At 38.8% G+C, this 25,516-nt stretch overlaps 1 protein-coding gene across 17 annotated transcripts in view; it reads right to left on the minus strand.

The window, feature by feature from the left end:
* The window catches only part of MEF2A (myocyte enhancer factor 2A), a 204,659-nt gene that overhangs the window by 178,816 nt on the left and 327 nt on the right, over nucleotides 1–25,516 (minus strand). For 2 of the 17 annotated variants that reach the window (XM_043434331.1, XM_043434334.1), the window contains exon 1: nucleotides 25,197–25,393. The exons of 1 other annotated variant lie outside the window; for it this stretch is intronic. The gene's annotated coding sequence lies outside the window, so the exon portion shown is untranslated. Of the gene's footprint in view, nucleotides 1–24,605; nucleotides 24,818–25,196; nucleotides 25,412–25,516 lie in introns of those variants that run through there. 14 more of the 17 variants (XM_043434339.1, XM_043434338.1, XM_043434337.1 and 11 more) reach the window with 9 other exon arrangements.

Genomic DNA, 25,516 nt, shown 5'->3' on the forward strand with positions numbered 1-25,516 from the left:
TTTCTGCTTTACTGACTATGCCAAAGCCTTTGACTGTGTGGATCGCAATAAACTCTGGAAAATTCTGAAAGAGATGAGAATACCAGACCATCTGCCCTGTCTCTTGAGAAACCTGTATGCAGGTCAGGAAGCAACAGTTAGAAGTGGACATGGAACAACACACTGGTTCCAAATAGGAAAAGGAGTACGTCAAGGCTGTATATTGTCACCCTGCTTATTTAACTTGATGCGAGTACATCATGAGAAACGCTGGGCTGGAAAAAGCACAAGCTAGAATCAAGATTGCCAGGAGAAGTATCAATAACCTCAGATATGCAGATGACACCAACCTTATGGCAGAAAGTAGAGAAGAACTAAACAGCATCTTGATGAAAGTGAAGGAAGAGAGTGAAAAAGTTGGCTTAAAGCTCAACATTCAGAAAACGAAGATCACGGCATCTGCTCCCATCACTTCATGGCAAATACATGGGGAAACAGTGGAAACAGTGGCTGACTTTATTTTCTTGGGCTCCAAAATCACTGCAGATGGTGACTGCAGCTATGAAATTAAAAGACGTTTACTCCTTGGAAGGAAAGTTATGATCAACCTGAATAGCATATTTAAAAGCGGAGACATTACTTTGCCAACAAAGGTCTGTCTAGTCAAGGCTATGGTTTTTCCAGTAGACACGTATGGATGTGAGAGTCGAGACAGTGAAGAAAGCTGAGCGCTGAAGAATTGATGCTTTTGAACTGTGGTGTTGGAGAAGACTCTTTAGAGTCCCTTGGACTGCAAGAAGATCCAACCAGTCCATCCTAAAGGAGACCAGTCCTGGGTGTTCATTGGAAGGACTGATGCTGAAGCTGAAACTCCAATACTTCGGCCACCTCATGCTAAGAGGTGACTCACTGGAAAAAACCCTAATGCTGGGATGGATTGGGGGCAGGAGGAGAAGGGGACAGAGGATGAGATGGCTGGATGGCATCACTGACTCGACAGACATGGGTTTGGGTGGATTCCAAGAGTTGGTGATGGACAGGAAGGCCTGGTGTGCTGCGATTCATGGGGTCGCAAAGAGTCGGACATGACTAAACGACTGAACTGGCACTGGAAATACCTCACAGCAAATTCAACAGTGCAGGGAAAAAAGATCCCTAAATTGAAGATGTGAAAATAGAAAGCAAAAAAAGAAATGAAGAACGGAGCATCAAATACCTGCGAGAATATCAAAGGCAGTCTAAAAATAGTATAATTATAGTCCCAGAAGGATAGGGAGACAGAAAAAAATATCTGAAAAAATAAAGGCAAAAGAATTTCTAAATTTGAGAAAAACTAAACCTATCTATTCAAGAAACTCACTGAACAAAAAACAAGCAAAAAGAAACCATACCAAAGCATATCATTAATAATCAAACTGCTGAAATCCAGTAATATAAAAAAATATCTTAAAAGCAACCAAAGTAAGGGAAAACTTGTTTTAACAAGTTTAAACAAAGGAATAATGCCTTTAAAGTGCTAGGGGAAAAAAACCTGTTAATTAAAATCTACATAAAGCAAAAATACCCTTCACAGATGAAGGACAAATAAAGACACTTTCAGATATACAAAAGCTCAGAATCTATCACCAGTAGGCCTGCTCTACAAGGAACACTGAAAGAAGTTCTTCAGGAAGAACAGTAGAACTGTACAACCAAGTGAATGTAAACTATTGCCTTAGTTAATAATAATGCATCAGTATCAACTGTAACAAAGGTATCACACCAGTGCAACATGTTAATAATAGGAAAAGGAGAGAAATAAAGAATGAGAGAGAAAAAAGTATTAATACATGAGAACTCTGTACTTCCTGTTCAATTTTTCTATAAATCTGTTCCAAGAAACAGCAGATAAAAACTTATTTCTACACAAAGGAAGCCAACAGAAATGATGTATGAGTTTATTTTCTTTTAATTTTTAAAAAGATACTAGTTTGTAAGGCAAAAGTAGCAATAATATATAAAAATAATAACATGCAGAATAAAGCAGATGATGAAAATAGCACAAAAATGAAGGGGAGAAATTTTATTATTTAAATTGGAAACCAAAATGTCCATGAAAGGTGAATGAAAAAATTGTGATATAAACATATAAAGGAACACTAAGCAACAGTAAACTGGAACAAAATACTGACAGACATAAACATGGATTAACTGCAAAAACATTTTGGTGAGGGAAAAAATCCAGACACAGAATATATATTGTATCATTCAATTCAGGAATACATTTGCAAAATTTTGAGCAACCATCAAATACATACGAAGGTCAAGCATTATGAAAACATATATACAACACCAAAAAGCTATACATATGTAGTTAAGACAAAGAACAATCAGCATTATCTTTTGAGTCTTAGTTTTCTCATCTATAAAACACTACAGTAATAGTTCATATACTTCATAAATTTAGTTGTGAGAATTAAATAAGCATATATACTTAGTATATTGCCTGGCATACAGTACAAGCTCAGTAAGTGCTAGCTTCGTAAAGAAATAACCCAGAAAAGGAGGCAAATGGAACAGATGGAGAACGCCACTGGAAGTCAACTGGTCAGCAATACTCCTATTAAAAAATGATCACTTTGTTGAAGAAATCAGAAATCAAACACTGTATACATGCGTGTGTGCCTGCATGCTGAGTGTCTGATTCTTTTTGACCCTATGAACTGTAGTCTGTCAGGCTTCTTTGTCCATGGGAATTCTCCAGGCAAGAATACTGGAGTGAAAGACAGAAATACAGATCAATGGAACAAAACAGAAAGCCCAGAGATAAATCCACGCACCTATGGACACCTTATCTTTGGCAAAGGAGCAAAAAGACAATCTATTTAACAAGTAGTGCTGGGAAAACTTGTCAACCACCTGTAAAAGAATGAAACTAGGACATTTTCTAACACCATACACAAAAATAAACTCAAAATGGATTAAAGATAAATGTAAGACCAGAAACTACAAAACTTGTAGAGGAAAACGTAAATCACATAAATCACAAAAACATAAGCATAGACAAGGAGGAAACCACAAAAACATAAATCACATAAATCACAAAAACATAAAAGACATAAATCACAGCAAGATCCTCTATGACCCATTCCCCAGAGTAATGGAAATAAAACCAAAAATAAACAAATGGGACCTTCAAGCTTTTGCACAATGAAGGAAACTATAAGCAAAGTGAAAAGGGAGCCTTCAGAATGGGAGAAAATAATAGCAAACGAAGCAACTGACAAAGAATTAATCTCCAAAATATACAAGCAGCTCATGCAGCTCAATACCAGAAAAACGAACAACCCAATCAAAAAGCGGGAAAAAGAACTAACCAGACATTTCTCCAAAGAAGACATAGAGATGGCTAACACATGAAAAGATGCTCGACATCACTCATTATCAGAGAAATGCAAATCAAAACCACAATGACGTGTCAGCTCACACCAGTCAGAATGGCCATCATCAAAAAGTCTACAAACAATAAACTCTGGAGAGGGTGTGGAGAAAGAGAACCCTCTTACACTGCAAGTGGGAGTGTAAACTGGTACAGCCACTACGGAGACGTGTAGAGATCCCTTAAAAAACTGGAAATAGAACTGCCATATGACCCAGCAATCCCACTTATGTCTCCTGCATTAGCAGGTGGGTTCTTCACCACTAGCGCCACCTGGAAAGCCCAAACACTACACAGCTAAAGCCAAATGAGACGTTTTGGAATATATTTGGAATCATTTAATATAATGCTAGAATTGAAGAAAAAAAAATACTACTAAGGCCTTAAATGGATATATTTATAAACACATAAAAAGATACTAAGCCACAAGAAACAATACCTTTTTGTTCCTTTCACAGAAGCAAGCACTGAAGGAAGAAAGTGATTACAAGCACACAGGGAACTAGGGACTGTTCCAAACACAGGAGGTAAGAAAGATGACACAAATGAGAGCAAGTGTGAACAAAAACAGCAAAGCAGGGTGTAGGATGGATAGATGGGCAGAACACAATTATGCACTACCTTGAAAACAGGAAAGCATTTCAACCTAATACTACAAAAAATACAAAAATAAGACAAAGGCAAGACTAATCCCGTCAAATGGAATAATGCACAATTGCAGCATCAGTATAATGTTAAAAAGCTGGGTTCTCATACAATGCCCACTAAAACACAATCTGTTACATTCTTAGCCAGCAAATGGAGAAGGCATCATTTGCGTTAAAATGTGATAGTATACTGAGGCCAAGAAATACCCATCTTCCTCCATGCCCTTCCACTTCCATCTGCCTCCCCCAAAGTACCCATTTACTCTGAAACATCTCTTCACACAGCCTCTGTTTAAAAATAAAAAAGGAAATAGCTTTGAGATATAATTCACATGCCACAGAATTCATACATTTCAAGTATATACACCTGAATGTTTTTTATATTCACAAGAATGTGCAACCATCACCAGTAATTCTAGAACACTTTCATCACCCCTGAAAGAAACTTCTATCTCTCAGCAGTCACTCTCCACTCCCTATTCCCACCCCACACTCCAAGCCCTGCAGTGAGGTATCAACTTTCTGTCTCGCTAGAATTGCCTATTCTGAACATTTCATATAAATTGAACCATATTATGGTCTTCCATGACTAGTTTATTTCACTTAACAGTGTTTTCAAGATCCATTCGTTATAGCATGCATCAGTACTTCAACCCTTTTTATTGCCAAGTAATATTCTATTGTGTGGAAATACCACATTTTATTTATTCATTCATCAGTTGATGGACATTTGAGTTATTTCCACTTTTTACCTATTATAAATAATGCAGCTATGAGCAATGGTATATGAGTTTTTGTGTGGATGTATGTGTTCATTTCTACTGTTATAAAACAGTATCTTTACATTTTATTTTCTATAATCTTGCTTCATTATGATATCTTACATCTTCCCCATAGTGATACACATATCTGAAGTTAAGCCACAAATGACTAAGCATTTTACATAAATTACTAGGTCCAATTTAAACTCCAAATAATTGATCACCCTCAAATCTATAATCAGCAACCATACTGACAGCATTCATATTAATATTTAATGTTAACATTTATTACATGTTCTGATACTGCTATATTTCACCAAGTGGAGGATGTTACATCTCAAATGCTGAAGTTCCATCTGTTCTATGCTTCAACCCAACCTTAAGGGCTAACATTCCTAGTATTCCTTGTCAGGCATATAGTTACTGGAATTTATCATTTTTTACAGTCCTCAACCACTCAAACCCCAATAACAAAAAGTATATTTTGTCCACAAAAAAAGTTCAAAAATAAACACACTTTAAAATTTCACACTAGGCACTTAACATAATGAATGGCCAAATATACATAACTTTGGTTCAACAGTCTGGTAAGTTGCCAAAGTGTGTCAAACAGACATCCATATTAATAAGGATATTCGCCACAATCTAGAAAAAATTTGAACACTTTATTTCCTACAGTTTGAATTGGAAGATGCCTCAGAGGTCTTTTTAGGAAGACAAGCTCTAAAACTTAAGAAATGAAATAGAATCCAGGCGTAAAATCCAGACTACCAGTCTAATCCACATCAAAAGAGGGTTCAATCTATTTAAAACCAATAGTAACAACAAAAATATGTGCACTAATGGAAAAGAAAAAACCCAAACCACCCTAAAGTTATTCTCAAAGATGAATACTATAAGTTGGGATTTTTATTGCAAATAATTTGATATTGCTAAAGGGCTGCTTTGAGCCTTAAAATAGAGAGGTGGGGGCCTTTAGATTATCCCAATAGTATTACCTCTGCTTGCATTCTGGTGTAACTTTTCTAGGTAGCACAGCTACTGCCCTAAGAACTGTACAGCATCTACTACTTGACAACATATCCTAGGATAGCTGTGGCAATTATAAACCACTGTAACATTTTACTTCCCTGCTAAGCAGATCCAGGGAAGTGCATGTGTCAAAATTTCATCTACTATGTCTCCTAGCAGAAAAAAAATGTTCGGAATTACTGATCCAGGCCAGCAGCAGCAGTTCAGTCAAAAACCTTAGTTCAGCCCAAATCCGAGGGTAAAATCTAGGGTCATTTTAAAGACAGAAATTTAACAGACCACTATATATTCACTAAAAATCAACATGAAAATGCAAGAATAAGACACAAGCATAAAACCTTCAATGCAGTATGTATACATCTACTGCCTTTATTATAACATCAAACATGGTACAATATGACAGATACAAAGTTTAATGGAGGATTTCAAAAGAAAAGCCTCCTAATCGGAAGGAATCAGTTCTTTATGGAGAACATGGCATTTGGCGTGACATGGAAAGAAGATCAAGAAGTGAGATATAGAGAAGAAGGAGAAAAGAATATCTATCTTTATACATGTCTTCTACTTGAAAGGCATATATTCCCATGAATTTATTTCAAATAATCAAAGAATGAGGCTAGCACTGTCCTTTTTAAACAAGTGTTGTTAAGCATTATTCTTTAAGGAACCAAGCTTTATTAGACATATCACCTTCCCTATCTTGTTATGTAGGTATATTAATATTAAAGAAGGCCCTCTAGGTCAATTCCAAGTTTAAAAGACTTCAACAGCTCTTACCTAGCTGAAGAACCAAGATGAAACTGCTCAACATCCGAGGTGCTGTGCAATCTGGTCTCATGCTCTCTTCCCTGTTTTCTACTTCTGAGCCAAACGACAAAATGATCTCTCCAAGGCAAACCATTCAATGTAACAGTAATCCAAGTCTATGCCCCAACCACTAATGCTGAAGAAGCTCCAGTTGAACAGTTCTATGAAGATCTACAAGACCTTCTAGAAGTAACACCAAAAAAAGATGTCCTTTTCATCATAGGGGACTGGAATGCAAAAGTAGGAAGTCAAGAGATACCTGGAGTAACAGGAAAATCTGGGGTTGGAGTACAGAATGAAGCAGGGCAAAGGCTAACTGAGTTTTGCCAAGAGAATACACTGGTCAAAGCAAACACCCTCTTCCAACAACACAACAGAAGACTCTACACATGGACATCACCGGATAGTCAATACTGAAATCATACTGATTATATTCTTTGCAGCCAAAGATGGAAAAGCTCTATAAAGTCAGCAAAAACAAGATGGGGAGCTGACTGTGGCTCAGATCACCAACTCAATATTGCCAAATTCAGACTTAAACTGAAGAAAGTAAGGAAAACCACTAGACCACTCAGGTATGACCTAAATCAAATCCCTTATGATTGTACACTGAAAGTGTATAATGAAATATAATGAAAGGGAAAGTGAAATATAGATTCAAGGGATTAGATCTGATAGAGTGACTGAAGACCTATGGATCGAGGTTCATGACACTGTAGAGGAGGCAGTGATCAAGACCAGCCCCAAAAAAGAAATGCAAAAAGGCAAAATAGTTGTCTGAAGAGGCCTTATAAATAGCCGAGAAAAGAAGAGAAGTGAAAGACAAAGCAGAAAAGGAAAGATATATCCATCTGAATGCAGAGTTCCAAAGAATAGCAAGGAGAGATAAGAAAGGCTTCCTCAATGATCAGTGCAAAGAAATAGAGCAAAACAATAGAATGGGAAAGACTAGAGATCTTTTTAAGAAAATTAGAGATACCAAGGGAACATTTCATACAAAGATGGGCACAATAACGGACAGAAATGGTATGGACCTAACAGAAGCTGAAGATATTAAGAAGGGGTGGCAAGAGTACACAGAATGCAAAAGCGAAAGTCGCTCAGTAGTGTCCAACTCTTTGCGATCCCACAGACTATACAGTCCATGCAATTCTCCAGGCCAGAATACTGGAGTGGGTAGCTGTTCCCTTCTCCAGGGGATTTTCCTAACAAAGGGATCGAACCCAGGTCTTCTGCATTGCGGGCTGATTCTTTATCAGCTAAGCCACAAGGAAGAGTACACAGAAGAACTATACAAAAAAGATCTTTCTGACCCGGATAACCACAATGGTGTGATCACTCACCTAAAGCCAGGCATCCTGGAATGTGAAGTCAAGTGGACCTTAGGAAGCATCACTATGAACAAAGCTAGCGGAAGTGATGAAATTCCAGTTGAGCTATTTCAAATCCTAAAAGATGCTGCTGTGAAAGTGCTGCACTCAATTTATCAACAAATTTGGAAAACTCAGCAGTGGCCACAGGACTGGAAAAGATCAGTTTTCATTCCAATCCCAAAGGAAGGCAATGCAAAAAAATGTTCAATATACCACACAACTGCACTCATCCACATGCCAGGAAACTAATGCTCAAAATTCTCCAAGCCAGGCTTCAATTGTACATGAACCATGAACTTCCAGATGTTCAAGCTGGATTTAGAAAAGGCAGAGGAACCAGAGATCAAACTGCCAAAATCTGTTGGCTCGTCAAAAAGAGAGTTCCAGAAAAACATCTACTTCTGTTTTATTGACTGTGTCAAAGCCTTTGACTTGTGGATCACAACAAACTGTGGAAAATTCTTCAAGAGATGGAAATACCAAGACCACCTGACCTGCCTCCTGAGAAACCTGTATGCAGGTCAAGAAGCAACAGTTAGAACCAAACATGGAACAACAGACTGGTTCCAAATTTGGAAAGGAGTACGTCAAGACTGTATATTGTCACCTTGCTTATTTGACTTACATGCAGAGTACATCGTGAGAAATGCTGGGCTGGATGAAGCACAAGCTGGAATCAAGATTGTCGGGAGAAATATCAATAACCTCAGATATGCAGATGACACTACCCTTATGGCAGAAAGCGAAGAAGAACTAAGGAGCCTCTTGATGAAAGTGAAAGAAGATAGTGAAAAGGTTGGCTTAAAACAACATTCAAAAAACAAAGTTCTTGGCATCCAGTTCATCACTTCATGGCAAAAAAACGGGGCAACACTGGAAACAGCAACAGACTTTATTTATTTGGGCTCCAAAATCTGCAGATGGTGAGTGCAGCCATGAAATTAAAAGACTCTTGCTCCTTGGGAAAAAAGTTATGGCCAACTGAGACAGCATATTAAAAAGCAGAGACATCATTTTGCCAACAAAGGTCAATCTAGTCAAAGCTAAGGGTTTTCCAGTAGTCATGTATGGATGTGAGAGGTGGACTATAAAGAAGGCTGAGCACCAAAGAATTGATGCTTTTGAACTGTGGTGTTGGAGAAGACTCTTGAGAGTCCCTTGGACTGCACGGAGATCCAACCAGTCCATCCTAAAGGAAATCAGTCCTGAATATTTATTGGAAGGACTGATACTGAAGATGAAACTCCAATACTTTGGGCACCTGATATGAAGAACTGACCCACTGGATAAGACCCTGATGCTGGGAAAGACTGAAGGCAGGAGGAGAAGAGGCTGACAGAAGATGAGATGGTTGGACGGCATCACTGACTCTATAGACATGAGTCTGAGCAAGCTCCGGGAGTTGGTGATGGACAGGGAAGCCTGGCGTGCTGCAGTCCATGGGGTCACAAAGAGCTGAACAGGACTGAGCAACTGAACTGAACTTCTGAGCCAAACTGGGTTCAATACATGTGGAATATCTTTTGTGGAATATATTTTCTACATTTCTGACAATAAACTTGACATCGAGTTCAAACATCAATTCTCCCATGAAGCATCCGCTGGTCACTTCTAAACTTTTCCTTCCCTTAACTCCCTAATCTATACACTGTGTCTAAGATTTACACATCACATGGTAATTAATGTAGCACAGTAATAAATAGGGTTTTACCCTTTCTACACAATCACCAACTAGAAGCAAAAAGCTATATCTTACATGTGCTTATGTTTCCGCATCAACAATGAGAAACAATAGTTAAAAGTAGTGACAATGGAAAACAAAAAATGCAAAAGGAAGGCGCAAGGGACCAGAGCCATGGACATTGCTTCCAGGCTACCGTATTTACCAGGAAGAAAAGGGGTAGGGCAATGAAAAGAAATTCTATAAAATGCCTGTCAAGTCATTACTTATGACTTATGGATGCTATGAAAAAAGAAATGAAAGTTCATATATGAAGTACAAAAGACAGACAGCTGGGCATAAGTACTGACTGCCTTTAAACACCATGAAAAAGGCAGGAGGAAAATTCCAAAAACACATCATTAATAACAAAAGGTTTGATTTATATTATGAAAGATTACTGATGTTTAAAGTCAACACGCCTTTTAATTCTGGCCTATATTTTTAAAAATAAATGTATGATGACTAGTAGAACATGTCAATTTCTCGTCCAACAACATAAAACACTGACCAAAAACTTGTTAATTCTAGGGAAAGAAATGTTTAAATGTAAAAAATATTTTAAGCAACTAAATTCTAGAAACCAAGCATAAATAACTTTCAACTTTAGGTTAAATTTCTCATGTTAAAAAGGCAGAGATACAAAGTATATAAGATAGAGAACCAGTTAACACTAGCTACAATAAACAGATAGTGCTAACCTATTAAACACAATAAAAGTGTACAAGCAAGAAATAACACAATACCTACAGTTTATTGCAATCAAAGGACAACAGTTCAAATCATAAAACTGAGAAGGCTGAAAAGGAGTAGAAAAACAATGAGAAGAGATACAAGTAGTTTAACTTTCAAAGAAGACAACATCTATCAGATCAATTTCCAAGTTTAGAAATTATCTTTTCCAGAAAAGTATTATATTATACTGTCACTAGAATAAAGAAGTACCAAGTCTTAGGTTGAATATAGGCCTATAACTCATTCATATTATAATAAAACCAAGGTGTTTCTAATATACATTATAGAAATAAATCTTTGAATTAATAACTTGACAGAAAAAAGTACTTAAGACTGGTGCAATAACCTAGAATCTGCATTTGTATGCCAGCAGAATGAAGTAAGAGTATTTAAACTAGCTTATTTTCCTACAAGGTACTTTCTAAAGTCTGCAACTCAGCAATGGAAGCTGACTTACTTACTTCTTTTCATAACCAAAAGCTTTGTAGCACCCATAGCGTAAGTAATAGATTCCTGCTCTCCCTCCCCCAAAAGTAGACACTTAGGTGAGGATGCTGGTGGTAGCATTATCTAAGTAACTAAAAATATTCCCCCTATTCTCTGGTGGCTCAGATGGTAAAGAATTCACCTGCAATGCGGGAGACCTGAGCTCAATCCCTGGGTTGGGAAGATCCCCTGGAGGAAGGCATGGCAACCCACTCCAGTATTCTTGCCTGGAGAATCCCCACAGACAGAGAAACCTAGTGGGCTGCAGACCATGGGGTCGCAACGAGTTGGACACAACTGAGCGACTAAGCACAACACAAACCATATGAAAAAACGAGGAAAAGGAAATTCTACTCAAAGCCAAGCCTTCAGCACAGCCTAAAGACCAAAAACAACAACAACAAAACAACTATGATTAGAAACAGAAAAACCACCAAATCTCAATGCTTGACCTCTAAGACTGTTACTCCACCCCAACTAAACCACAAGGCTTGGTGTCAGCAAATAGGCCTTGGTGGCATTTGCAAAGACCCCCAAAAATATTAAACCCACTCTAAATCTGGGAAAATACTGGAGAAATGGGCAGATCAGACCACAAAATATAGGCAAGGAAGTTCAAACTTCTGGTGATTTAAACGAATAGGTATCATTCAAAGTGAGATCCACCATGTAAAGTTGCACAACCTTGAAGCACAACGCTCTGGGAGAAGACAGAAAAAAGGAGGAGCGTCCTTTAGTGACTAGATGGTAAAAGGAAAAAGAAAAAGGGGAAATTTTAAGGCCTTGCTAGACCAAAAAGAATCACAGAATTGGAAGTCTCACAATCCTTCTCTTCAACCATTAAAAGAGACAAATAAAAACTATTGAAGTAACAGGACTATTCTATACTGACAGAAGAGGGCACCATTAAACTAGGAATACCGTAAAAACCCCCACTACCATAAAAATGAACAAAAGAAAAGAGCAATCCAGAAAATCAGGGAACAGAATTTGACATATCATGTGAGGGAAAAACCCTACTAAAAACAACCTCAAAGCAGAAAGAAATCTGTAAGTCAGTATTCCAAACAGAATTAAATATATTCTGTTAATATAGTATCCCTAGTATACTAAGAACTGTTATTATATTAATAATTGATATATTCAAATAAGCATTTGAGGATATGAAAACCACTTTGACTCAGACAGCAATGAAAAAGTAAAAACAAGTTAAAAGTGATTGAATTTTAAAAAGAATTAGAAAAAGAAGTTACAGAAATGAAGAATAAATTGCAAGGCACCCAAGGGAGAATTGACTCAAATGAAAATGATCTACCACAGTCCATAATATAACAGCATCTGTTATGAGCCACATCCATCCACATCTGGTGTTGTTTCATCTGATTTCAGGTAACTATCTATGACTTACTTCATAATACCTCACAAGCCACAACCCTTCCAAAATTCATCTATAGTAGCAAACTCCATGCCTTTCCCATACTAAAAAGGCATTTTACTGTTTACGATTACTCAAACCATTTAATACAGTTAAAACTGTATTTAACCACAGTTAAAACCACGGCTGCTATTAGATAGGTTTATCAGGTTCCTGTGTGTGTGTCTTCAGTTGCTTTAGTATGTCCGACTCTGCGATCCCAAGGACTGTAGCCTGCCAGGCTCCTCTGTCCATGGGATTTTCCAGGCACGAATACTTGAGCAGGTTGCCATTTCCTCCTTCAAGGGATCTTCACGAACCAGGGATTGAACCCACACCTCCTGCACTGCAGGCAGATTCTTTACCACTGAGCCACAGGGGAAGCCTTTCTCTTTACTGTGTCACAAAGTTTCTGAGTATGTTCTCCTAGCTCCATTGATGTCACAAACCCCATGATCTTTTTACTACACAATTCTGCACAGCTCAGAGATTTTTAGGAACACACATGCTACGTTTTAGTGGAAACGACTGTAGATGTGAATGTATGGGTTAGCATACACAAACATATTTCTTAGCTCTGCTGAGCAGGCATAGAAACAATGATACCTCAGGGGCAATTAGCACACCCAGCACCCAGATCTTGGTTTCTAAATGCCATCCTCCAACAAAAGGAGCCAAGGCTCTTCAGAAAAAAAGGTGATTCCAGGATTGGGAAAGGTAAAATACAAGATGAGCCTGGAGCAATTAAACAGCCTCCTGCTTTGTTAAGAAAAATGTGTTTATTTCTTGTGGGCTTTTTTCTTTTTTTGCTTGTTTAACTTAAGAAAATCTTAACTGCAACCACGAAATTAAAAGATGCTTGCTCCTTGGAAAAAAAGCTATAACAAACCTAAACAGTGTACTAAAAAGCAGAGACATCACTTTGCCAACAGAAGTTCATATAGTCAAAGCTATGGTCTTTCCAGTAGCCATGTACAGATTGTGAGAGCTGAACCATAAAGAAGGCTGTGTGCCAAAGAACTGATGCTTTTGAACTGTGGTGCTGGAGAAGGCTCTTGAGAGTCCCTTGGACACCAAGGAGATCAAACTAGTCAATTCGAAAAGAAATCAACCCTGAATATTCATTGGAAGGACTGATGAGGAAGCTGAAAGCTCCAATACTTTGGCCACCTGATGCAAAGAGTCAACTCACTGGGCAAGACCCTGATGCTGGGAAAGACTGAAGGCAGGAGAAGAAGGGGGAGACAGGAGATAAAATGGCTGGATGGCATCACTGGCTCAATAGACATGAGTTTGCGCAAACTCAGGGAGACGGTGAAGGACAGGAAAGCCTGGCATGCTGCAGTCCATGGGGTCAAAAAGAGTTGGACACAACTTAACAACTGACAAACAACAACAATTGAGAACACAGTATTTGAAAGATTTCACTTTTATTTTCCAAGATCAAACACTGAAAATCTTGAGATAATTAAAACAGAGTTACTCTGCCTTAGGGCAAGCACACACTTAGGCTTTTTTAAATAGACAATTCCTCCTCTTTCCCTGCCCATTACATATCTTCACTTCCACTCCTCTTCAAATACCCATTCCATGGCCAACTCCTTAGACCTTGTCATTAACAGCAACTGTTCCACTTCTAAGAGTAAATTATTCATCCCACACTCTGACTATACCCTCTTAATCCACCTAAGCACTCTATCACAAGTAAATTCATCATCTTCCTCCAGAGCCTAATCCTCCTTTGTGCTTCCTATTTCAGTAAACTCCTTCATTCTGTCAACTGCCCAAGCCATAAATCTAATCATCATCCTTAACTCTTTCTCTTTCACCTTCCACAAGCCCCCTACTATGTATCTTCTCAAATCCAACTATTTCTTCAATCCTCATTCCACTACCATAGTCCAGGCCACCCTAGCCCTTTTAACTAGTTTTTTGTAATATCCTCCTCAATTACTCCTCCTGCCTACCAATTTTAACTCTCTCCAAAGACGATGGATGACACAGAGCAATCAATATTACCTTTTAATTTCCTTCCAGGTTTAAGATGCTGAGATTTTCCCTAAAATACAATACAAATTCCTTAGCACAGCTTAAAGAGCTCTTCAAATCTGGTCCCTACTTACCTCTCCAGTGTCATCTCTCTGGCACTGCCTGATTCATCCATAGGGTACTCTTTGAGTTTCTCCAAGCAATCTAAGCTCCCTAAGCGTATCTCCTGTCTTTATTACAGGTCTGGCAAACTCTACCCATTCTCTTCACAAAGCTAAGTCCTATTCACCCTTTAGACTTCAACCTAAGTTGAAGAAGTCACTGGAATAAATTTTCCTCAGTTTAGTTGCTCAGTCATGTCTAATGCTTTGTGACCCCATGGACCGCAGCACGCCAGGCCTCCCTGGCCATCACCAACTCCCAGAGCTTGCTCAAACTCATATCCAACCAGTCGGTGATGCCATCCAACCATCTCATCCTCCGTCGTCCCTTTCTCCTCCTGCCTTCAATCTTTCCCAGCATCAAGGTCTTTTCTAAGGAGTCAGTTCTTTGCATCAGGTGGCCAAAGTATTGGAGCTTCAGTTTCAGCATCAGTCCTTCTAATGAATATTTAGGACTGACTTCCTTAAGGATGGACTGGTTGTATCTCCCTGAAACTGGGTGAACTGTACCTTCTATGTGTTCCTGCAACACTCCACACATCAAGCACACAGCAAAGTGTTCATTCTTATTCCTCATCACCTTAGCCCTGTGGACTGAATAAGATAATGAAAACCAAACTATGAAATAAATTACCAAAGTAACACAATGCTTACAAAGAATTAGAACCCAATGACTTCTGGCTCAGGAACACAATATTCTTTCCACTATCCTTTGCAGCACTTAATTTTACTTTCATAAACAAGTCAATGTTAATTAGATATAAAGCATATAACCTAGGGTTAAAAAGGATCTAGATATCATCTCATTTTATAATTAAAGTGAAGCCCAGAAAGGGCTAAGGAACACTACAAAACAGCAATGCCAGAATTAGTCATTTTGATGTTCTTTAATTACATACTTTAGTCTCAGGAATAAGGTTTTTAAAATTTTAAAGCTGAAAAACATTTTACTTTAAGGTTAGCATAATTATTAAAAACAAAACAAATGAATCATGAATTCACTTAAAAGTTTCCATAAAACTTTTAACAAAACACAAGATTATTGAACTATGGTATAACACTAATAAAAATAATACTGAGTCATTATTATATTTATAATATAAACAACACATGGGTACCAATCATGCTCAAGGCACTGTGAAACATATTCACTGAACAAACAAAGATACAAAACAGAATTCCTATTTCCACGAAGTTTAAAATAAGTTTTGGAAAATGAGACCCAACCATTACAAAATTAAACAGAAAAATTACAGGACAAATTAGTCACTTATATTGTTAACAGTTTCAAAAGAAGTGATTCTGTTGCAAGGAGTTTCAGGAATGTAAAGAAAAATTACAATCTACTGCGTGAGCAATCAGCATAAACTCAAAATGTCTTAGCCTGGTCAGCTGAAAGGGCTCAAAACAATGATATTCCAGTGTCAACAAGCTTACCTGCTGCCCAGTTCTTGATTTCTAAATACTATAACCCAATGAAAGCAACCAAGACTGCTTGAAGAAATGGTTGATTCCAGGACAGCAGCAGAAAAAGCAGACAATGAACCAGGAGGGTCAAAACAATCAATGAGTTAACTTGAAGGAGCTCCCACTGACCAAATCTGAGTTAATTTGGAGCATTAAACTGAATACTGACAAGTAATGAGAGAATAACCTACTTAATTAAAAAAAAGAATCTCTGAATTTATATTGATATTAAATAAACAAATGAGAAGGAAAAGTTGTAATTTACAACTTAATAGAAGGCCAACTAACAAATGTAGAAGAAACAGTAAATAAACGCCACTTTGGAACCACTGTACCATAACTGATTGAGGCAAGAATCATCAATGAATGCTAAAACCGTTATGTGAACATTTGGGGGAAGACAAAAACACAGCCTCAAAGCATCTCCCCAAAGATTATTCAATAATAACAAGGAGGAAAATGAAAATTTTTATATGGAGAAAAAATTGGTAGGCAAACCTTAACTAGTGATCCAAGGAAACATCAACAACAAGGGATCAAACGCACATGATGTTGCCTCCTGACAGTGATGCACTGAAGGACAGACACATCAAAGCTCATGTGGTATTCCCGCCAAAAATGCAGAACCTGAATCTACCAACCAAGAAGCCACACAACAAACCCAAAGTAAGGGCCATCCTACAAAACAAAGGACTGTACTCCTCAAAACTAATGATTTCATGGGGAAAAAGTTTCAAGGACTGTCTCAGGTTAAAGGATATATGACAACTAAATTAAAATAAAAAAGGAATTGAAAAAAAAAAACTATTAAAGAATCTTACTGGCACTACTGAAGAGACTTCAACATGAACTGTATAATAAATTATTGTATCAATATTAAATTTCTTGAATCCATCATACTGTGGTTATGTAAGAATATCTCTTTGTTCTTAGGGAAGCATTTAGGGGTAAAGGATCATGATGTATGAGACCTACTCTCAAATGGCTCAACAATAACAATAATTATGACAGGAAAAGGAGGAGGGTAGAGTAGAAAAAAAGAAGATCTAGAGAGTGGATTCCAGCTATTACATAGTAATACATGGTATGTTGGATGTTTAATATGTGGTTTCCTTGTCAGCAATGTACATTAATGCAGCATTTCTATCCCTTGTATGCATCTGTGATGTTCTGCCTCAAAAGATACGCCTGACTTTAACTGAATACACTTGAATCTTTAGTGTCCTCTATAAGATGTAATCAAGGAGCTTCAAATTATAAATAAAATAATATCAGTTTCCAGACTTTGAAATCACTCTGCAAATACAGAGAACCATAGGCAAATATGCTAAATATTAACAACTGATGAATCTAGGTAACAAGTGTAAGAGTTCACTGTACTCATAACTTATGTCTAAAGTTTTCCCAAAACAAAACATTAAAGCAACAACCACCACCTTCTGCCAACACCAAAACGTTACTTTCGGTAAACTGAGTCATTTTTAAAAAATAAAATCTTGACTCCCAGATTCTTTTCTCCCCTTTCTTCATGATCCATGTCACCTTAACACTGTTAAAAGTCTTCATCACCAAAATAAACATTTTGACAAAGTAGTCCCCAACATGCAAATAAGTTACATTTCAAAATCTCATTTATAAGTCAGATGTTTAGAACGTAGAATGATCCTCACCATTACAAACAGAGGTTCGGTTCCTAATGCTGGCTACAAAAACACTCACAAGATGGAATCTCAGGAAAAACTCAATAGTCTGGGATTCCAACCTTAACCCAGAATGCAAGTCAGTATGTACAAAAAAATGCACAAACTAGTATTTTATAATCTGGAAAGCACTTTTATCATTTTTAAAATCTCATTTGGAAAACTTGGTTTGGGTTGGTCATCTTAATTGTTCAGACAACTTTGATTCAATTCAACATTTACTATGAGCATTCACTATGTGGCAAGACAGACAGGTTTGTATTGAGCATACTAAAAGACCAAGGCAGTATCTCTGACATAGGAACTCAGCCCAGCAGAAGAGAGTGACATCAATTATAAAACTTTAAATGTTCAATGAAAGCAAAAGAGAAGAGTGAAAAAGTTGGCTTAAAATGCAACATTCAGAAAACTAAGATCATGGCATCTGGTCCCATCACTTCATGGCAAATACATGGGGAAACAGTGACAGACTTTATTTTTCTGAGCTCCAAAATCACTGCAGATGGTGACCACAGCCATGAAATTAAAAGACACCTGCTCCTTGGAAGAAAAGTTATGGCCAACCTAGACAGCATATTAAAAAGCAGGCATTACTTTGCCAACAATGGTCTGTCTAGTCAAGGCTATGGTTTTTCCAGTAGTCATGTATAGATGTGAGAATTGGACTATAAAGAAAGCTGAGCACTGAAGAATTGATGCTTTTGAACTGTGGTGTTGAGAAGACTCTTGAGAGTCCCTTGGACTGCAAAGAGATCCAACCGGTCCATCCCAAAGGAAATCAGTGCTGAGTATTTATTGGAAGGACTGATGCTGATGCTGAAACTCCAATACTTTGGCCACCTGATGAGAAGAACTGACTCACTGGAAAGACTCTGATGCTGGGAAAGATTGAAGGCAGGAGGAGAAGGGGACAACAGAGGATGAGATGGTTGGATGGTATCACCAACTCAATGGATATGAGTTTGAGTAAATTCGGGAGTTGGCGATGGACAGGGAGGCCTGGCGTGCTGCAGTCCATGGAGTCACAAAGAGTTGGACCTAAGTGAGCAACTGAACTGAACTGTTTTATAACGCATCTTACTCTACAAATATTGTTTGCATTGAGAGCAAGGGAGGTAAACTTTGTCTAAAAAGATTAAAATCAGTATCAAGATAACATTTGGGCTATAACTTAAAGGATAAATATTTCAGTAAGTATGTGAACAATGGAGCATTCCAATCCCTGGCAAAAACATTAACAAGATACAGAAATACTACATTCAGAAACAGAGATAAAGACCATACTTATGCAATGACCAAACAAAATACCTACAAATATACTAAGTATTCTTACAGGAAATAAAAAAAATGTGGGAGAGAGTAACTACTGGACTGCAACATTAAACAGGATGGTCTGAGTGACAAAGTGAGATTTGGGCCAAGTTCCAAAGAGTTTGGCCAGGTCAGCCTTACGAAAAGCATCTCAAGCAGGTGGTACAAAGAGTGCACAAGACCCTAAAATGGAAGTAAAGTGTTTAAAAAACTCTGAGAGGTGCAAGTGGCTGGCCTCCAATGAAGGAAAAGACAATGAGAACAAGAAAGATCAGAATGGGAAGTCACTGGAAGAGTTTTAGGAAAAATGACAGGATTGAGGCTCTTAAAATGGTCCCTAGGGTTGCAGTGTGAATAAAGAACTTATAAGGAACAGGAGAAGAAACAAGATGCCCAGTTAGGAGGCTACTGCAGTAATTCATGCAAGAGATCATAATGCTGTGAAATAAAGAGGTGGCAATGAAGGGCTTCCCTGGTGGCTCAGCTCGTAAAGAATTCACCTGCAATGTGGGAGACCTGGGTTCAACTCCTGGGTTGGTAAGATCCCCTGGAGAAGAGAACACCTATCTACTCCAGTATTCTGGTCTGGAGAATTCCATGGACTGCATAGCCCATGGGGTTGCAAAGTCGGACATGACTAAGTGACTTTCACTTCACAATGAAGGCTAAGAGCAGTGGACTGGCACAAGATAAACTCCGAAGGTACAACAGAATGTGTGGATGGACTGGATCTGAGAGAAAAGAAAGGAACCCAAAATGTTATCTCAGGTTTCTGGCTTGAGTACTGCCACTTACTAAGACGGGGAAGGCCAGTAGAGACATCAGGGTTTGAACATAAGAGGGAGGAAGAAGGTTGGGGGAGAGGAATAAATAGCTATATTTTAGTCACATAGCTAACATTATGTTTGAAATCCCAACTAGATTTCCAAGTGGGTATCAAAATCAGGAAAATTCTGGGCTAGAAAAATAGAAGTGGGAGACATCAGCATGAAAATACTAGCCTTTTCAGGGAAGAGCAAACAGCTGGCCTTAACTGGGTCATAGAAACTGAAGGGCTGTTGCTGACAATGAGCCTGAAAAGATAGGATAGAATATATTATGAAATGAACCATGACTAATAATGGCAACAGCAGTAGTAGTATTGATAGTAACAGTAAGAGGAAAAAAAAAATTGCATTTTTAGGTACCAAGCACTGTCCTAAAAGCTTGATAATATACATCTCGTTCAATCCTCTCAACAACTCTGCAAAGTAGATAATATTATAATCACTGTTTTATACACTGAGCTTCAAGAAGATTGAGAACTTGCCAAAGAACAAAAAGTGCTAGAGTGGGTATTCTAAAACTTAGGCAGTCAGATTTTAGAGATCAACCTCTTATCTCTTACATTACTGCCTCTTTACTGATTTTATATGCCATTAAAAGAAGTGTAACATTTAGATCTGAATTTTAGAAATACAATTCTAGTCTTTATGTAAAAGATAGATTGCTAGGGGTGGGGATAAAAAACAAGACAAGTAAACACAGTATTAGTCAATGCAAAAGACCTTGTTCTAATAAGCCAACAGTTATTAGTTATCTTACTAGGTTACATGAAGAGTATCCTTTTGTTCCAAGGGTGACAAATCATACCTCAAAGTAATCCAAGTCAACTTCCACATGCATGCTGCTGGCAACAAAAATAAGCTGCTGAAAAAGGTCCGGCTCATGCAGTATAAATTTACCACCCACTACCAAAACATTTCTCAAAACATGTAACAATGTAACTTTATTGATTGCTGAATTTAAGTTCATAAATCAAAGTTTGTGTATTTGTATAAGGAGGAAAATAAAATTAGTACTGATTCAAGACAACCATAAAAAGACGTGCCTTGGTTGATAGTTATTAGAAATCAGATCAGCTAGTATGTTTTTGCACCCTTGTTAACAATTCCTCTAGCTTTCAGCATCATCAATCATTAAACTGATGAAGTAGTGAATGACCTGCCGTCCTACACCAGTGTTCAAATATCTGAGAGTCCACCTCATAAACCGGCTAATTTTTTCAATGATTTCGAATGATTACTAAGATGATTCAACGTTAAATAAAATACTAAGTTCAGTAAGTATCAATTCCAATAGTAATTATTAAAATCAGCAAATGACAAACATCTATATAATGTAGTATTTATTAATTCTGTGTTAACACATATCCTGTGCCATGCAAGAGACTTATTAACAAATGGGCTTACACTCTCAATTATAATAAATTGGAGTCATCCATTTATCATAGAGTACACAGATAAAGCATACATAAATAATTTAGTTCCACCGAACAAATAAAATGAAGAATAAAAAATTATAATTACCTACTAGAGAAACGTTATTTTTTAGATATATATACTCCAGGCTTCCCAAGTGGCTCAGTCAGTAAAGAATCTTCCTGCAAGGCAGGAGATCCAGGTTCGATCCCTGGGTGGGAAAGATCCCCTGGAGAGGTAAATGGCAACCCACTCCAGTATTCTTGCCTGGAAAACCCCACAGACAGAGGAACCTGGTGGGCTACATATAGCGCATAGGGTGCAAGAGTTGGATGTGACTTAGTGACTAAACCAGGTATGTTATAAAAATATTTTTCTAATTTCAAATTTTAAATACCGTATTTTAAAGATGCCTCTCACAGATAATCACTAAGAGATATGTTTCATTGAAAGGTAGGAAATATACTCACATTTGACTTTGATTTTTTTAATATGCAGAGAGATCGTGGAAGTTAGAATCCAACAATAAATGCAGATAAACCAACTACACATTTAATGTATAACATGACAATAAATTTAAGATGTTGGGATATTTTATCCCAAACAAATATATGAGCATTCTCCTGTATTTATGCATTATAGGAACTCTTTCTTGGTAACAAACACTAAAGGTACATGTAAGAGGCAGACCAGCTATACAATCTTCATAGGAAGGAAGGGATGAAGGGAGATGACGCAATACACATTTTTGTACATTAAGCCTCAAGCAACCCCTAGGACCTATTACACCATTGTTTCATTTAATTTTAACAATTCTATGGGGCAGGTGGTATCATTTCTTCCCAACTTCGTCAGTGGTAGAGCTGGGATCAGAACCAAGATCTGACGACAAAGGCAAGCAGCCTTCCTTTACTTGCAAATCAGCACAATGTGTTAAAGTGTTTTTTGCAGGAAGTTATCTAACTAGAATATAGACTTTATTTTCCATATTTATAGTTGTCTTATTACTACACATTGAAAGAGCACTCCTCAAGCTACTAAGAATATTCAGAAATTTTCTTTCTAATCTAGAAAAAAAGGCAATGCTAAACATGTTCAATGCACAAAACATTATTTTTCATTGCTCCATCACTAACAAAAGAAAAATTTCAGCTAGACTTTGTAACATTCACATGTGCCAACTGTATATCTTTCAAAGCAAAAAGATACATGCATGGTCTGACTACAAGACAGAATATATAAAATTTAAAATGCCCACATAAAATCAAGGACCATCATCACTGTATGTTACAACAAATCCCTCTTGCTAGACTTTATAAAAGCAGCAAAAGGAGAGGAAAAAAAGATGATGGCTTTCCAAAACCTGACTGATAAGCATGCTATTTCCCAGTAACAAATTTATGGTTTCTCCCTCCCAGATCAGAAAACACATCTACTAAAAAAAAATTTTATTAAAATATTTCAACTTCAAAATCATATTCTAATAAATGTTTTCATAATTACTTAACTACTCTCACAACACTTCAATATTTCTCTCTTGATAACCAATGTGTGATGACACTGCTGCTTGAATATTAATAAAATTAAACTGCACTGCATCCTAAAAGTAAAATGCAAAACAATAATGCAAATACCCTGAAAAATAAAGCCTCACCATTCAAAATACCTCACCTTGAAAAGATTATTTCCAGTTCCATTTACCAAAACAAAGGTCTTTGTCACACATACTCCCATTAAGGAAGCATTAAAAACCCTAACAATATAGATCATTCTCAAGCTCTAATTCAACACAGTGATATTACAATTATTACCTCTAAACCCCAAAAAGCTACCTTCCTTCTACTGAACACCCTCCACCACTCATTCACTCATTGCTCTAAACAATTTAGTGGGGAGAAAAAAAAACTTCCTGGGAAGTAATTTAAGGAGTTAAACATAATTTTATCATCTTTTCTCCAAAATGAATAAAACCATAGTTATATATATAACACTGTGAATTAAATGAAATAATTGTGTTTAGAGAGATCACTACTACCTCACAATGGCTCTAGTAAATAAACTTTCACTGGAAGCACTCCTCTAACAGAATTATTAAAGACTGTGTCTACAAAGTACTTAAATTGCTAGTTTTAATTCTTCAGTATTTTCACTGCAACACCATTACCACAACTTTTTACACTTTACTACACTGCTCACTGAGAATTAAAAATGATTCCAGAATCGATTAGTGAATCATCATATAGAACTAGACACATAACATGTGTTCATTGTTTGATATAAAGTCTAACTAAAATTGTCATCCACTTTAAGTGAAGACACTTTTGACTTTTTTCCTAAAACAAAAGCTGCCATTCACAGGAAAAGACATGAGTAAAGACTTGTAACTCCAAAAACAAACCAAAAGATGTACATAAAAAGTCATAATAAACAAGAGTTGTTTTAGCCTCATTTCTTAAATTCATACCAAAATAAATGCCATTTCTGTGTTTGCAGGGAAAAAAAATCTTTAAGCTATTTTGTTTACCTTTGCCACAGACTGTACAAGTACTGCCAAGGTAAGACAGATTTTTAAAACTGACAACTGGAGTACTTGGCAGTTGCCAAAACAACACAGCTGGATTCTTAAAGGAAAAGTGCTCTTGTGTAATGTACACCTAATTACAGCTTTAGAGAAACTTCTCTCCATTTAGTAAAAAAAAAAAAAAAATACACATGGAAAACATACTGCACTAAAACTTGACAATTTTCTGACAATATTTTTTTAAAAATACACATAACTCTTAACACACCACAGCAGGCCTTTTTAAAAGCACACTTATTAGAATCACAATCTCACTGTAAACTAAAATGCAGGTTAAAACTGTGCTATGACTCTTCAATCCACACATGGATCCCTACCGAATCCTGACAGGATGCTCGCTTCTTATCTCAGCAATCAGTCATCAGGTCTGAGGACATTTTTACAGTGACATTTTAAGGAGGAGGGGGGGCGGCGCGGCACACAACAACTTGTTTTTTCTAGTTCAGAAACGCTCACCATTTCCAAACTTGTTTATACTATCTCACCTACCAAGGGATCCTCATGGATCAAAGACAGACGGAATCGAACTAAAGGACAAAGTTTCCATCACAGAAAACCTTCCCAGCGAGCCGGGATCTACTTTGGACGGACGTGCAGGGGGCAGCGAGCGGTTCCCTATGCAGCCCCTTCCCCCCGCGACGTTTCCCCGCACCGTCGGGAGTCCGCACCCGCAGGTGCCCCCAGGCCCAGGCCACCTTCTGGCCCCAAGTACCGAACCGGTCAGTGACACACACACACACAAACACACACACACACACACAGAGTTCCGCTCCGTTAGACCAACCTTCATCCAAAACAGAAGTGAGGGAACTTCTGAGTCCAACAAGAACGCAAAACGCCCCCTGCACCAGGGGTCACTCGCTTCGGGGAGACCCCTGCCTCGCACGGCAAGATTAAGAAAAGGGCCCGCGGGCGTCTCCCCACAGAGAGCCTCCGGACCCCCAGGGAACTCCCTCAACTTTCAAGGAGGCGACGTCCGCCACCGCCCCCCAGCCCCAGACGCGACGTGCGCCCCGGGAGACTCCGAACGCCGATCCCGCGCCGCCGCGCCTCCCTCAGCCGGCCCGCGACGCCCCTCAGCCCGCGGGCCCGCCCTCGGGGCACCCCGCCCCCACCTCCACAGGAGGCGCCGACCCCGACGCGACCACTGCTCGCCGCCTCCCCGCACCCCACCCGGCTCGCCGCAGCGCGCCTCCGCCCCGGCCCCTTCCAGCGGGACGCGGCGCCACGCCGCCGTCCCGGGGGCCCCGCGGGCGCCCCTCCCGAGCGGCGCCGCCCCCCGCCCCGGCGCCCCCCAGCCCTCACCCGGTCCCTCTCGCGGAGACGCAGCCCCCTAGGACCCCACCGACCGAGCCCTGTCACCAGCGGCCCTCACCCGGTCTCCGGCGAATGCGGGCGGGCACACACACGCCGCAGCCAGGGCCCGCCACCCGCGCTCCGCGCCGCCCGGAGCCGCCTCCTTCAGCCCCGGACTCGCCGGGACATCCGCGCACGGATCCCCACACCGGGGCTATTTTTAGGAGACAGGCCCCGGCCAGACCGGAACTCGTTCCGTCGGCGCGCGTGCGCACTTCCCCACGGCCCTCTGTGTTCCTCCGCCAGGCTCGCCTCTCCCTGCCTTCTCCTTGCTCTCTCTCTAGCGTCCCTCTTCAGGTTTCCTCTCAGGGCTGAGTTATCCTCTTGGTGGGGCCCGGA

The sequence above is a fragment of the Cervus canadensis genome, chromosome 17, assembly GCF_019320065.1.
Source record: "Cervus canadensis isolate Bull #8, Minnesota chromosome 17, ASM1932006v1, whole genome shotgun sequence".
NCBI lineage: Eukaryota > Metazoa > Chordata > Mammalia > Artiodactyla > Cervidae > Cervus > Cervus canadensis.